Genomic DNA, 15,667 nt, shown 5'->3' on the forward strand with positions numbered 1-15,667 from the left:
ATTATTTTATTTTATATTTGCTCTATGGCTACATCAAACCATGGACTGAAGTGGCAGCTGGAGTTGACTGTCATCTAAAAATAGAGTTTCTAGGATCTTACAACAGCCACAAACAGTTACAAAGGATCTTTCTGGAATGTTCTAACCATTTCCAGTCTTTGCAATCCCACTCAGTGTATATTTATACCTAGGACCAATATGCTAAAGACCTTTAAATATTTCATCTTTATAATTACTGATAAACGGAATAAAAACATCCTGACTAATTCTAGGCATGTGTTTTATGTAACTTTCAGCCTTCAGTAAAATATGCTGCTCCTCAGAGACAGAAGACTACAACAATTAATTCTTCAGGGTACTGGATTCTCAGGAGAAGGCAAAATGTGCCTCAAGAAGCAAACTAATGTTTTGTTCCCCTTGGGAAACTAGTTCTTTTGTTCACATTCATTTCTTTAAATTAATCTGCCTGGCAGACCCCAAAAGTGCCCTGCAAAATTGGTTTAGAAAAGACAAATGAAAAAGATGGAATGCTTTTGAATTACTTTAAGGTAATACATTTTTTGATCAGCATATGTTATTTGCCCTTATTATCTACAGATGCTAAATTAAAAAAAGGTTATATTCAGAACTGGAAGTTTAATCAATGTTCTCAATTAGTAGTAACAAAACATTGAAGATAGGGGCACAAATCACCAATGGACTGATATTAACTGTGAAAGCCTGTGTTGATAGGTATCTGCAACTTTTAGGACTATTTTAGTATGTGTGAAAGATAAGAGGTTCTTTTTTATCAATAATGCCTTTTTCGAAGCCTCAAGATGTATTCCCATCATGGGCATATTTGCTTGTACCATTCATGTTTATGTTTTGTGAAACATGTTAGTAACAGCTTTGAGAAATTCCATGATTTAGTGGTGAGAGTGCTAAAAAGTTAAGGTCACCTATACTGGGGCTGCTTGTCAGCGTGACCCGTCAAAACCGCGTTCCACAAAAGCGCGGTCGACAAAATCGCGTATGTGACGTCATCACAACGCGACGAAAAAGATCGAAAAATTGAAATAAAAATTAAATTACAGCAAGCCGATTCACATAAAGGTAAGGGTTAGGTTAAGGGTTAGGTTAGGTTAAGGGTTAGGGTTAGGTTTAGAGCGTTAGCGTTACGTTTAGCGTTAGGTTAAGGGTTAACGTTAGGTTTTTCGTTAGGTTAAGGGTTAGGTTTAGGGTTAGGTTTAGGATTAGGTTTAGGGTTAGGTTTAGGGTTAGGTTTAGGGTGGGGTTAGGGTAAGGTTTTTCGCTTTATTTTTACATTTTTCGATCTTTTTCGTCGCGCTGTGATGACGTCACATACGCGCTTTCGTCGACCGCGATTTTGTCTTCCGCGGTTTTGTGGTGGAACCGCTTGTCAGATCTCAATTCTACCAATCTGCAGTTGATGGACAAATAGGAAGGAAGGAGCCAAACAAAAGCCCATGTTATCTGCGAAACAGTCTTTCCCTAAGGACAGCTACCCGTCTTAGCAGATAGAGTGGGCACATTGCTAGTCCCTTCCTTTAAACATTGCCATCTAATAGAAAGTACAAAGTGTGCCTTTTCTGACAGCTCCTATCCTATACTATATTTTTCCCCATGAAGTTCGGCAGGACCCCACTCTCCCAGCCTTCCAAAAACACAGGACTTGGGTTTTCCTCCAAGCACTGTGATATGGTAAGCAATTTAACGAGGAATGGCATGTAGAAACCTAACTTTGGTGCCAGGGTTTTAATGTTTATGTTTTAGTAAATATATGCGTTACATTGCCTTACTATTGATGTTTTAATTGTTGACTGGGAGCCACCCAGAATTTGATGTGTTAAGCCGCTGTACCAATGTTTTAAACGAGAAAACATAAATGGCTTATTTCCAAGGATTTTAAAGTGTGTTGTAATGAGTACTGGACAGATAGAAATCTAATAATATCAACTTCTTAAATCCAAAAATCTTATTTTTCATACTAATATTATGTAGAACTAAGTGCATACTGTATAAATATTTTCTCTCTCTCTCTCTCTCTCTCTCTCTCTCTCTCTCTCTCTCTCTCTTTGTAACTCAAAAGCATAATTATGGATAGCTAGATGTGTCAGCAGATGGAATGGCAAGCTGTTGCAATGATACATTTATGTAACTTGTAGACAGTTTGTTACCAAATAAACATAAACATAATAATAATAATAATAACAACAACAACAACTCCGCCGTTGCCGGTCCCAAGCCCGGATGAGAAAGGAGGAGGGTTGGGGTCAGGTTGGCAACTGGCCCCATAAAAAAAACCCGCCAACCCATACAATATGGTGAAAGAAACAAATAAAAAATTTATACCACATCGGTCATCGCGCGGGTTAACAAGGGTCGCAGCGGATGTTGGGGTCCCTGGACATCCGTTGACAAGTGGGCTGCAAGTGGACCAGCCAACAAAATGACAAAAATATAGTGCAGATGAAAACCGTGCCATAATGGCCTGTTACTACAACTCAGAGCCAGAAAAAAGAGGTTATTTAAAGCGAATGTATGAATTATGGAAACAACAATATCCAGATTCAAATGTTAGTGAACAACAATTCAGTAGCACAAATGATCCATTGGAATTTGTGCAAAAATTATAATATTAAAACAGCAACAAACTGGTGGGAACATCAGCCTGAAAAAGTCACCGAAAATCAGATGGTCAAGATCTTGTGGGATTTTCGCATACAAACAGACAAAATACTGGCGCATAATACACCAGACATCACACTGGTTGAGAAAAATAAGGTCACAATCATAGACATCGCAATACCAGGTGATAGCAGGGTCGCTGAGAAGGAACATGAAAAAATCGCAAAATACCAGGACTAAAAAAATTGAAATTCAACGACTATGGCACAAACCAGCAGTGGTAATTCCAGTGGTAATTGGCACACTGGGTGCTATTCCAAAAGCACTGGAATTACATTTAAAACAGTTAAAAATTGACAAAATCACCATCAGTCAAATGCAAAAAGCCGCACTGCTTGGATCTGCACACATATTACAAAAATGCGTTACAACATCCTAGGCCCCTGGGTGGGGCCCGACTAGTAACCAATTCCAAATCCAGCGAAACAACTGGCCGCTGTGATACAATTGTATAATAATGTAATAATAATAACCATCAGGTTGAGAAGGTTTTAAAGAATGAGAAAGTCAAGATCTTGTGGGACTTCAGAATCCAGACTGACAGGCACTTGGCCCACAACACACCTGACATAACAATAGTTGAAAATAAAAAAAGTATGGTTCATTGACATTGCAATACCTGGAGATGCACCAATTGAAGATAAACAGCAAGAAAAAAAATCACAAAGTATTGGGACTTGCAAATTGAAGTTGAACGACTGTGGAAAAAGAAATCGTGTGTTGTCCCCATTGTAATTGGAGCAATACCCCTTGGAGCAATACCCAGAGGGCTACCTCACTATTTGGAAATTTTAAATTTATCAGACTTGAATATTCTGATTCTACAAAAAACCACCCTACTTGGAACAGCTTATATCCTTCAACGTTACCTTAACAGTTCCTAGGTCCTTGGTTAGGACTCGAGCTGTTGAGCTACCAACCAGCCCCAAAGGCTGTGACTCTCACCAAGATTAACCACACAATAATAATAATAAAAGTTAAGAATTAAATTCCACAGGTCATTTAGAAATCTTTAAAAAATATAAACTCTTCCCTTCGCAGTTAAAAACATTTCCTTTTTTCAAACACTACTCCAGGCCACTACATTCCACGTTAAGAGCTTATTATCTATAATTCACAGAAGGTCACATTACAAAAACAAAATTTTATAAAGCTCGTGGGTCTATATATTCTTTTGTACCCACACTGGTGCAGCAAAGGATGAGTCTACAATTCATATGTTGGTTGGCATCGTGATTTTTCATTATATCCGAGTCAGCTCACCTTGCTCTTTCCTCTTGTATATAAATTCTTTAACAACATTTCATCATGTGTTATGTCATCATTAATTATGAATAGCATTTATCCTTTCCAAACCAAAGTTGGAAATCAAAGCAAAGTGGATCTCCAACTTTGGATTTGGAGGGCAGCACTAAATATGGATTGGAACATCATATGCCAGGACTGCACCACAAAGAAGAGAAACTGCTCATAACTCTTCCATCACCTTTTCACAGATAATCCACAGAATCCTAAATGTATGTGCTTAAACCAGCAAGAGCAAAAACATACATAAAACCTAGCAACTTCAGTACCAAAAATATAACCGTGAAGTACTGGGAGGGGGGGGGGGAAGCAGACACGTCAATGGCCCATCTGATGGGAAGAAAAAATATATCGTCTTTCCTCAGCATAATCATCCAGAAATCAGTCCAATTTTGATCTTGGAAAATTCATCGCAGACTGCAATCCTATTCAGATTGACTTGGAAGTAAACCCTTCTGAACATCCTGGATATTGCTTCCAAATAAGATAAAAATAAAATCTCCCCCAGGTCAACCTCAACAGCATGAAAGTAGTTCCCCAGTTTTGTTTTGAAATATTTTTCTGCTTCCTTCAGCCCTTTCCTCAAGGTCTCTCAGCTCAATCCTATCGTTAGCCCTTCTGAGATCAGAACTGCCACCTGCCTTACTTCCAAATAAGTGAGAACAAAATTGTGTTATAGAAACAAAGGAAAAGGTTATTTAGCAAATGCATCTCCATTCAGGCACAACATTGGCAGATTGGTTACCATCTGTTTGGGGATTTTTACATCATATTTTACCGTAATTTAAATTACTCTGTTTTGTATTTTTCTCTTTTTATTCATAGCTATTTTGAGCATGGGCATACAGAAAAAGATCAAATTCAATTGATCAAATTCAATTCATTATGGTTCTGAGACATTTTGGTAGCTGTAGCATTTACTCTTTGACATCATCTCTGCAATGCTGGAGATCCCTATACAAATGTTTTAATGTAATTCCATTACAATCCATTATGTATATTTTCTTACAGAAAACACAGAGGCTGTAAAAACATGGGAATGGGGAGTTTCATTCATGAAAGAGGTTTCATAGCACGTTCCTTATCCTTCTGGCTATACAAATCAAAATGAATCTAAAGATGTGAAATTCTATAGTGCAAACATTGTGCCCCTGTTCCTGGAACTAGCACTTTCGGTCTAATTTCTGAAAAAGGGGGAAATCATTTGTATACTTTACACAGCTAAACTGAACATTTGGAACAGTGATAGTACTGCCCTTAGAAATACATGCATTCTTGAAAAATCTATCAAAGTAATGACAGGTTTTTACCTTGTTCGGTGTTCCCAGACTTTTAATTACCTTAGCAGTCATGCAATTAATCTTTCCAGCAGAATCACAGCTGTTAGCTGATGATGGGAAAGCTGCAGTCAAGATCGGACAGGGGCAGGAGAATAGGTGGTCACAGAACTATCCAAAGGATTCAACATTAGGACTGCAACCCAAGTGTATGAGAATAAACCTTGAACAAGCCTTACACTATATTACTAAGTTTCAAGCCAGTCAATTTCTCGCAGCAAAGACCCTTGTGCTTGTCAGCACAAATTAATCACATCTTATTTTTTTCAATATGCAATGCCTTTTCAGTATTAAACTTGAGCTTCAAAGTTACTTCTTTCATAAGGTGTATCAAATCATGCACCTTATATCACAAAGGACATTGCAAATAGTTTGCTTGCAAAATATATCCTGGCTGTTTTTTAACCCAGGAGACCAGAGTGATGCACAGCCTATTACAGTATGTCCAAAAATAACTAATTTGAAATCTAATATGACTTAAAGTCAGCTATTCTAGAGTTTATTTCTGAGATATGAGCCCTTAGGATGTGCCTTGAAACATTTTTTCTCTGTTACCTAAAAGCTCACTTAACTTCAAAACCATCTATCCTGTTTCCCAGATTTGATTTATGTAGAACAACTCACACTTTCTCTTTATTTCAATAAATTCTGCAGAAACATTATCAACATTCTTTACTGTATTAATTTAATGTACATAACAGTTACATGCAGTGACATCTATATTTTTGGGAAGAGAGGACATAGACAGCCATTCACATTTTTTCCAGAGAATAAAAGAACCACTTGGATTAACTACAATAATGCCAGCCTCCATATTAATAGTAAGCCATGATTTTATGTAATGAGAGCAAGCTGCAGAAGGAGCATGGTTCATATACTTTTCCTCTACCTCCTTCTGCCACTCATAATTCAGTCTTAACAAATATATCTGGGTAAGTCCTGATTCTTGACAGAATGTAGAGTGAAATCTCTTGTAGCACCAAGCTCAGTGGTGGGTTCCTATCGGTTCGGCCCGGTTCGGCTGAACCGGTAGTAGCTTGGTGGCCTGGGTCGCTGGAACTGGCAGCAACCCAAGCCTGCCACACTCCTGAACCACTTCTCTTGGCAGTGCCATAGGCATCGCTATATTGTTTTTGCCTTCTATGCATGCACAGAGCAATTTTTGTTGTATTGCGCAAGCGCGCGCGCTGCCCATCCTTAAGTGAACTGGCAGTAGCAGCTGCTAGAACCCACCCTTGACCGAACTGGTACCTGCAAGGAAAGCCATGGAGGAGGCAGCAATAATTCCCACAAACTGCTTATTTAATCCTTTCATTTGCTGATTTTTAAGCATGTGCAAGTTTGAATGGTCTTTTCATTCCCAGGCACCTGATGCAGATTTAATAAACAAGTGACTAAATTCCTTTCTGTCCACCAAACCACTGAGGGAAGTGAATTAATTTCTCTCTTTCATAATTGTTTGATGAATCTCTAGTGCATTTCATAAACCATTTTACCAGAAAAGACAATCAAGTCAGTTTTATAATCTCCATATCAGTTTACCTTTCTTGACAGAAAACAACCGTGACTTGATTTTCTTTGCTTATATAAGTGGCATGTACCTTCCTCTAGCAACATCCTAGAAATAAAATCATGTTCCACATGTCTGAAACATATTGGTAGTGCACAAATGTCATTTCCCAAAAAAGAATAGAAAATAGCATCATAGGGGTAGAAATACCATGTATCCTGTATTCTGTGTGAGAGGCAATCAACACACATACCGTAATACCCATTCTGATCAGTCCTACTTCCTATACTGAATAGTGGTAACTAAATGCTTCAAGAAAATTACAAAAAAAAATTGCAACAGGAAAAGCCTGACCCACTCCCTAAATACTTGTACGTTTCTGAAGAAAACAATACAGTATTTATTAAGCCTGTGTTCTCCGAATAACATCAATTAAAGAGTAACATCAAGTCTAGAAATCAACATTTAAAGTTTCATTCTTTGAATTAAACGTAACTCCCTTTCCTCCAGCTGAGATTCATTGTCACCAAGGCGTCTGCCAATAGCTGTGGTTTTGAGTGAACCATAACTTTGCTTTGACTATAATTAAATTTCCAGCTAACCTTTAACCATGATGAAGTCCTTTGGGAAATATGAAAGGACAAAAGAAACTATCATTTAACATCATGGTCTACTTTCAATCTCTTAATCATTATGAAGAAACAAAGAACTTTACTTTGGTAGTAATCTAGTACTAAAAAATATTTAAATAGAATGCAAGGGTTATATGTGCTTACAGTATTGTAAAATCCACATTCATGTATCTTTAAATACCAGTTACTAAGTGGAAACAGTAGGGGAGAACACATTACTGTTTGTCCTGGAAACATTGATGGATTACTATCAGAAGGAGGCTGCTAGATCCATCTTAGCCTATTCAAGGTACATATCACCGAAGAAGAGGCTCTATTGTCTTTCTATTCATTTTTATAGCAACCAACTTAGAGTCTTAAGATTAAATCAGAAGTGTCAAAAGTAAGATTGATACCCAACTATTTCTACGCCATAATAAGGATATGGCAGAGATTGGCCAAAGTATGTTCCTAAGCTATCTATTCGTTTTATTTGAACTGGGTACTAATAATGTCACAACTGTTACTTTTATTTATTATTTTCTCCCTTTATTTTTCTTTCCTACTAAAATTGTTCGTTTTCTGAGACCTTCCCCAATCTAGTGTTACTTATCTATGCATTTATTCTTCAGTACATTATCAGGGGAATTCAAGACATTGTAGTCCAATTTAAAAAAAGGAGTCAAATTAAAAAAAGCCATTTTATTACAAGGAATAACAATTTAATTAATACTTTGTATTAAATTATTTTCCAAAGCTTCCCCCCCCCTGCTGTTTATTGTAAGTATCAATAATAATCAGGAAGGGAAAAAAACCAGACAAATTTTTTTTAAACAGACGTTAGTCCATCTGTTCTTCTAACATGAACACATGCTTTGATGAAATTATTATCAATATAACCAACAGAAATTCATCTGTCAGCAGCCCCTTTTCTATTTATCATAGCAATTCCTAACCACAACTGTAGCCATAGATCCCACAAACACTTATCAAGAAACAGCAGAGGCAACATGCATGCAGAAGCAAGTGTCTCTCCTTACAAAACTTCTTTGGGAATTAAGAAAAAAAGGTCTTCAGAAATACATTCATATGTTTGACTTGTATAGGGGAGGAGGGGAGAAAGATTGGTAAGAAAGTCTCATCTGCACAAATTGGTCACAATAGTCAGATTATTTATTTATTGTTTGTTTGTTTGTTTGTTCGTTCGCTTGCTTTGCTGCTCATTTCAATGATGGAGCTACCCATACAATAAAAAGTGTAAAAAAGATCATAGAAAGCTAAAAACCAAGAGGATGGATGATCTTCTCTCTCTCTCTTTCTCTCGTCAACCATCCCCACAACCAGAACTCTCTTACCTGGAGACCATGATAGCTGGCAGAACCAAGTTTTCAGGTTCTACCAGAAGGCCACGAGTGTGGGGGCTAACTTCACCTTCAGCAGGAGAATATTCATGAGCCAAGGTGGCACAGTGGTTAAATGCAGCACTGCAGGCTGACTGCTAGATCAGCAGTTCAGCGGTTCAAATCTCACCGGCTCAGGGTTGACTCAGCCTTCCATCCTTCCGAGGTGGGTAAAATGAGGACCCGGATTGTTGTTGGGGGCAATATGCTGACTCTGTAAACCGCTTAGAGAGGGCTGAAAGCCCTATGAAGCGGTATATAAGTCTACTGCTATTGCTATTGCTATTGCTATTGCTATTCCAAAGAGTGGGGGGCCACAACAGACAAGGCTCTTCTCCTGGATTCCATCAGGCAAAATTCTTCTGCTGGAGAGAGTGGTGGGCTAGTCCCGTTGAGGTGAGACATCTGACAATTACAATTTTGCAGATAGCCTAAGTAGCATTATCAATCTGGGAAATAGGATTCTGTGAACTACAGGACTGGCCTGAAGAGAAGCTTAATAAAGATCTGAACAATTTCATGACATCTGGAATGTTAACTAACAACTAGAGAAAGAAATTAGAGCCAGAATTGAAAAGAACTTCCTTAACAGAAGTTACTGAACTGAAAGCTCAGTTCTTCAGACACCCGATCTCTCTACCTGAACTAGTACAATCTGTGCTCAAGAGATGTAGAACAGTGATGGCGAACATTTTTTGGCTCACGTGCCAAAAGCGGGGGGAGCGCAGGGGGGTTGGCGTGGGTGTAGTGGTCTGGAGGCTTGTGAAAAACAGCCTCAAAAGAAGACCGAAGTCAGCTTGCCAGCGCGCACATGCGTGCTGGAGCTAACAGGGCAACACCTTGCATGTCCTAACAAATGGCTCTATGTGCCACAGGTGGCACACGTGCCTCGTCATCACGGGCTTAGAAGAATGCTGAACACTGTAAAAGTGTGAAAACTGAAAAGTCCATAAACTCTTCAGAGAAAAATTAAACCTAAGCAGGCTAAGGAGGGAAGGAGGGAGGAAGAAGCCCAAACCTACGTGAATAAAGTAAACAGTGCAAGATTTGAAGTTACCCCTTGTTTAATATCTGTAGGTGTTTTACAAATGAATGTTATTGGTTAAACTCTAAAAGGCCTAACTCAAAACAAACCCAAAATAGATTGAGAAAAATCACCAGAACAATAGCAAGAATACCTAAGAGCAAGAATGAATGTTTTAAATCAGCTGCTAAGTGAAACATATTTTGCATCCCTTGTGAAAAGGAAACTCGGGGAACAGTAAACCCACTTCAAAGAGACAAGGATTCCAAATCTAATTCCAAACCATCACTCGTTCAAGCTGATACCAAGGAAAAAAAACCTCCACCAAGAATAGTTTGAGTCTCTTCTTATGTAGGAACTGAAGTAATTATGAATAAAGCTGAATATATTTGTCCCAGGACAATGTTGTAGGATCCAATCTGGGTCCGTCACTGGGACCAGAGGTTTAGTCTTTCAAGTTTTTGGACTCATGCTGGAGCTCCTCCTCAGGGAGCGTCTCTCTCACTCCAATGTAAGGATGGACTGCAGCTATAGTCCAAAAGCTGGGAAGACAAAACCTCGGGTCCCAGTGACCCACGCAAACTGGATCCTGCAACTGAAGTAATGATTATGAATCAGCTAATCAACTTGTGTCTCAGCATTCTAAAACAAAACATGGTCAGGCCAAGCTAGTATGAGGATGGGAACTCTCCAGGAACCCCAATGTGGCTAAATTGAGAAGACAAAAAGAAAAATGGGAGAAGGTAATGGCAACCCATCTGGGAGAGGAGTCGGGTGGCATAAAAACATAATAAATCAATAAAATAGCAATCACCATGAAGTCACCAGAAGGAGCTCAACTCACAGGTGATTTTACGTTTTTCATAAAGTTAGAGTTTTCCCAATCTCCAGATATAATGGATTACAATTCCCATCCAGCTACTCTGGCTACTGCAGTTTGCCTTGGACATGGCAGTAAACATTCTTTAGCATCAAGATAGCTAACTACTCTGAACATGGAATATCAGAAACATGAAATTCATAGCTGTGTTCACCCATAATGATTATTTTAAAAAATCTAGTGAATGTAGTTGTTTATATTTTCTGACAGGTAGCTGCATTTGTTATTTAAATTTATAGCCTAAGATCTATTCAGTTACATCAGCCAAAATATTTCCAAACAAACAACAAGGCTTCAGATATTTCCGTGACCCGTCAAAACCGCGGAGGACAAAATCACGCTCGACGAAAGCGCGCATTTGACGTCATCACAGCGCGATGAAAAAAATTAAAGATTGAAATAAAATTAAAATTAAAGCAAGCCGATTCACATAAAGGTAAGGGTTAGGTTTAGGTTTAGGGTTAGGGTTAGGGTTAGGTTAAGGGTTAGGGTTAGGTTTAGAGCGTTAGGGTTATGTTTAGCGTTAGGTTAAAGGTTAGCGTTAGGTTTAGCGTTAGGTTAAGGGTTAGCGTTAGGTTTAGCGTTAGGTTAAGGGTTACGTTTAGGGTTAGATTTAGGGTTAGGTTAAGGGTTAGGTTTAGGGTTAGGGTTAGGTTTGGGGGGGTTAGGGTAAGTTTTTTGCTTTATTTTTACATTTTTCGATCACAGCACGATGTTTTCGTCGCGCTGTGATGACGTCAAATGCGCGCTTTTGTCGAGCGCGATTTTGTCCTCCGCGGTTTTGTGGTGGAACCGATATTTCAAAACATGTCATTAGATAGGAGGTTAACTGAAATGGGGAAATTAAGAAAGTTAAGGCTATTATATTTCTGGGGTCCAATATCCATACGCCACAAACAGTTTTGTCATCACTCAAAAAAGACTCTTCTCCCTCTTGGTCTTCATTTCAAAGAGAAAAGGGGAGAATGTGTTAGTCTTGGGTGGTGACTATACAAACTGGGAAAGAAAGCACAGGTGATCCCTACCTTCTTTCCTTTTTCCATAATACAACTATAAATTATCAGGGTCACTCATAGAAACAAAGGAATGGACCCACTGAAGTCAGTGCTTTCCTTTTCAACCACACACTGACACTGACTGTATTTCTGTTTGGAGTTTTTATGTTCTTACTACGAAGTATAACTATATTGCTAATCTTGCAACAAGACTAGAGAACTGTAGGTTTACTTGAATAAAAAAACATGCTATTTTTCTATATTTGGGTAGTAAATGTAGAGAAGGATCTACATTTAAAGACAGATTGGATATTTCTTATCCTCATATACTAATGCCATGGCTAAACCGTTTAAAAATAAGGGGTTCTTAACCTGAAAAAAAAAAGGGGGGGGGAGAAATTGTGTTTTAAAACAAAGCTGCTGTGCGTGGGAGTGCAGCTGTAAAGCAAAGTACATTGTTACTCAAGCAGATAGGAAACCATACCTAATATCAAGTCAGGTTTGAAAATTGTTTTGACAGCCACTAGCACAGATCTATTTTATAGCACAGGTCTGATTTATAGGCAAAGACAAGGGCCACAAGCCAAGCCAAACCCACAGGCTGAAGTGCATTTTATCACTGTTTTAGCATATGTAACCTAAATGGTACTTGCCATCATATTATTCTGAAATAAAGTTCGGTTAGCAATAATGCAAATCCCACCATTTATTATATTACTTCCTTCAGTTTACCCAAAAACTATTCATTTGTATGCGGACCAAATCTTATTTGCAAGATATCTGTTTTGGATCATATGCCAACCTCTCCAACATTTGCCAAGATGAAAACAAAAGAAAGGCAATTATGTAATCAGACTATATCTGGTTCCAAGGAAACAGACAATTGTGCAAGGTATTTTGAAGTGGTCTATTGAAAAGTGATGCCACATAATAACTCCTATTCAATCTTTGCTTATGTAACATTTATGACAAGGCTATGTTTTGCTCTTTACAGACCTTCATTTCCTTGGCATACATCAACAATTGGCAAAGCTACAACACTGTACTGTTAAAAAGTAAGGTCTTTTAAAATTCATGCTAGATTTCTGATCCCCTCGGGGACTTGTCCATATAGCTTATTTGGCAGCAATGCAAAAAGTGCAATAGTTTGTTGTTCAATTAGAAATCTTTAGAAATGGACCATAAGTTTATATTAATTATAAGAAGATAGCCATGTTGATCCATGGTGGCAAAAAATCAGGATTCCAAAATAAAACTAATTTTATTAAAAGGCATATGCTTTCGTAAAGTATTATTTGCATTGCATTAAGTGCACTGCAGCTCACAAAAGTGTATGCTTTTAATAACATTTCTTAGTCAGAAAAGCTGCTACCAGATGCCTGACAGTTTAAACCAAAGCGTCCAATCACAGAACCTCATATAATTTATAAGGAACATGGTACTGTTTCCAAAGTTGAACCATTGTTTTTCCTACACAGATAATTTCTAAGTATCATCATCATTCATAAACCCAATTCCTAATTCATAAGTGCCAAACCTGAGCCTTTGTGGTAACCCTTGTGACATGTTTGTCTTTTAAGGACTCAATCTTTTATTACTATCCAATTTAACTCAGTCACAAACTCACCATTTTTATAAGTTTTATAATGCTAAGGAATGTATGACAGAGAATGGCATTGTAATAGTATGACAGATTCAAGCATATACATGCACCAGCATAAATCAGATTTGTATTATCTTTGGCAAGTGTCCTATTACTATGGTGATTAAATGCATGTTTGCATTTAAATATATGGACACACTTTTCCAGAATTACTTGAGGACAGTGTCCATACTTTATGTCTGGATCAACCATCTCATTGGTGACTCTCTCTCTCTGGAAGGGCCATCATCTCACCTCATCTCACAGGATTGCTGTGGGAACCAAATAAGTAGCAATAGCAGTTAGACTTATATACCGCTTTACAGCTCCCTTTAAGCTGTTTACAGAGTCAGTTCAGTGTCCCCGACAATCTGGGTCCTCATCTTAAGTACATTACCTTAACTTCCCAGGGAAAAAGGAGAGTAAAAATATTATAAATTATATATAATGCCATGTTTTCTGCCATGTGCTCTAGCCTCGCACAGGAATTAATATTACCAGTTGATTAAAATGCTTAGAACTATAACCTCAATACATAAGCACACACATCTTTTTAAGTAGCTCCCAAAGATTGCTATCTTGGCCAAAAGTATTACTTCATCCATGAAGAACAATAATAACGGAAGATAAGCAATAGCGCAAAGAAGGCAGTGCCAAGCATTTCGGGTTTGTTTGATGTTGTTTTTCCGTAAGAAAAGCAACGGTGCATTCAAGAGCACCTGGCAAGAGTCATCAAATGCCAATCCGGATTAAGAATCCGGGATCTTTCTGCCTGTATAAACTTCAGGAACCGTTTCGTTTACCAAACGCACCACCATCCCACGCTCCATGCCAACTCTGAAAATCCTTCACCGGGAAAGTTTAACGGGCAATTCGCGGAAGATGCCCGAATCCCCTGCGGGGAAGGGAAGGGAGGCTGTGGAAAGGGGAAAGAGGTCACCGCACAGCAAACACCCCCTTTTAACCTGCCGCCTGAAGCTTCTAAAACTAAAGTTTTTAAAAAAGCAAAAACCTTGAGCCACAGAGCCGTTTCCTAGCTCAGCACCCCGCGCTGACATTTCATCCCGGATGCACATGGAAAGAGAAAGAAAGAAAGATGACTTGCTGGGCGAGCCATTAACAACTCAAAAAGAGAGAGGGGGAGAAAAGGCTTGGCGCTTCGCTTCTGGGGAGATCTGCCACGACGCCACTTTATAAAGCAGGAGCAAACAAATCAGAAAGTCCACCGAGCCGGTGTGTGGTTGTGTGTGTGCGTGTGTGTGCAGGAGGAGGTGCAAGGGGGAAAACGGCCACCGAAGAAGCCGCGCCACCAAAAGGGCTTTCGCTAACAAGGTCTCGGGCAGCAGCAGCAACAGCAGCAGCGGAGCCTTTTTGGGAGGGCCGCCAGGAATAAATCAACTCTTCGCTCCTTTGCTTCTTCCAAAGCGGCGCTTCGGACGCGCTCCCGGGCAGGACTTACCAGTAAAGCAAGTGCTTCGCCTCCCCGCGAGGATCTCCCTCTTAGGAAAGGAGCGCGGAGAAGGGGGCTGCTGCACGGAGGACAGGGAGACGCAGCCGAGGCCCTGCGGAGCCCTCCGCGGCCGGAGATCACCGCCCCTGTCCAGCGTCGCCCCGCCGGGAGCCGACGAATACTCAGTCGCCCTTGCTTTCCTACCTAACCGCCCGCCCGGTGGAGCTCGGAGAAAGGCAAACCCTGGCTTCGCACACCGCATTCCCACCCCGCTACCCGCCGCCTCCCTCCCTTCCACCCCTTCCCCGCCTCCTTTTGTCAGCGCTCCCCGCCAGGGTCTTACATCAGCTGTCGCCGGACGGTGCCGGGTAGGAGAGAGAATGAGGAGAAAGCCCCGGCGCCGTTGCCGTTTAAACGCTCATTGGCACAAGATGCTTTGGGGAGGGCGCCTCTCCCCCCGCCCCCCCACCTCCTCCTTCGCCCAGTTCCAGACCACGGCGAGCGGCTTTTCTATTGGCAGCCGCCCGCGTGAGTCGCTACTCCTGGTTCGCGGGGTTTAAGACAGCTCCGAAAGGCGGCGCGTTTCTAAGCGGGCGAGCGCGCCCCACGCGTGCGCCGTGGAGCGCGCGAGCGAGCGAGCGCGCCACCGGTCACCCGCCAGGCCCGCCGGAGCTGTCTGTTGGTTTCGGGAGCGCGCGCGCGCGATCTGGGAAGGCGGCGGCGGCGGCAGAGGTGGGCTTTCCTCACGGGCACCTCAAAGACGGCGGAGGAAGGAGGGGGGAGGGTCCAAGCGACGGGCAGTGGGGGCGAGGTTGCCGTATC

The 15,667-nt window shown here is 40.4% G+C and overlaps 1 protein-coding gene across 5 annotated transcripts in view; it reads right to left on the reverse strand.

Moving 5' to 3' along the window:
* Positions 1-15,353, reverse strand: part of PLCB4 (phospholipase C beta 4) — a 164,911-nt gene extending 149,558 nt beyond the window's left edge. For 3 of the 5 annotated variants that reach the window (XM_087716869.1, XM_087716871.1, XM_087716867.1), the window contains exon 1: positions 14,855-15,110. The gene's annotated coding sequence lies outside the window, so the exon portion shown is untranslated. Of the gene's footprint in view, positions 1-14,854; positions 15,111-15,188 lie in introns of those variants that run through there. The other 2 variants (XM_087716870.1, XM_087716868.1) reach the window with 1 other exon arrangement.
* Between the last annotated feature and the right edge of the window lie 314 nt (positions 15,354-15,667).

This window comes from Thamnophis sirtalis, unplaced genomic scaffold, assembly GCF_051295495.1.
Source record: "Thamnophis sirtalis isolate CommonGarterSnake01/CBP01778 unplaced genomic scaffold, rThaSir2_p1.2 scaffold_5, whole genome shotgun sequence".
NCBI lineage: Eukaryota > Metazoa > Chordata > Lepidosauria > Squamata > Natricidae > Thamnophis > Thamnophis sirtalis.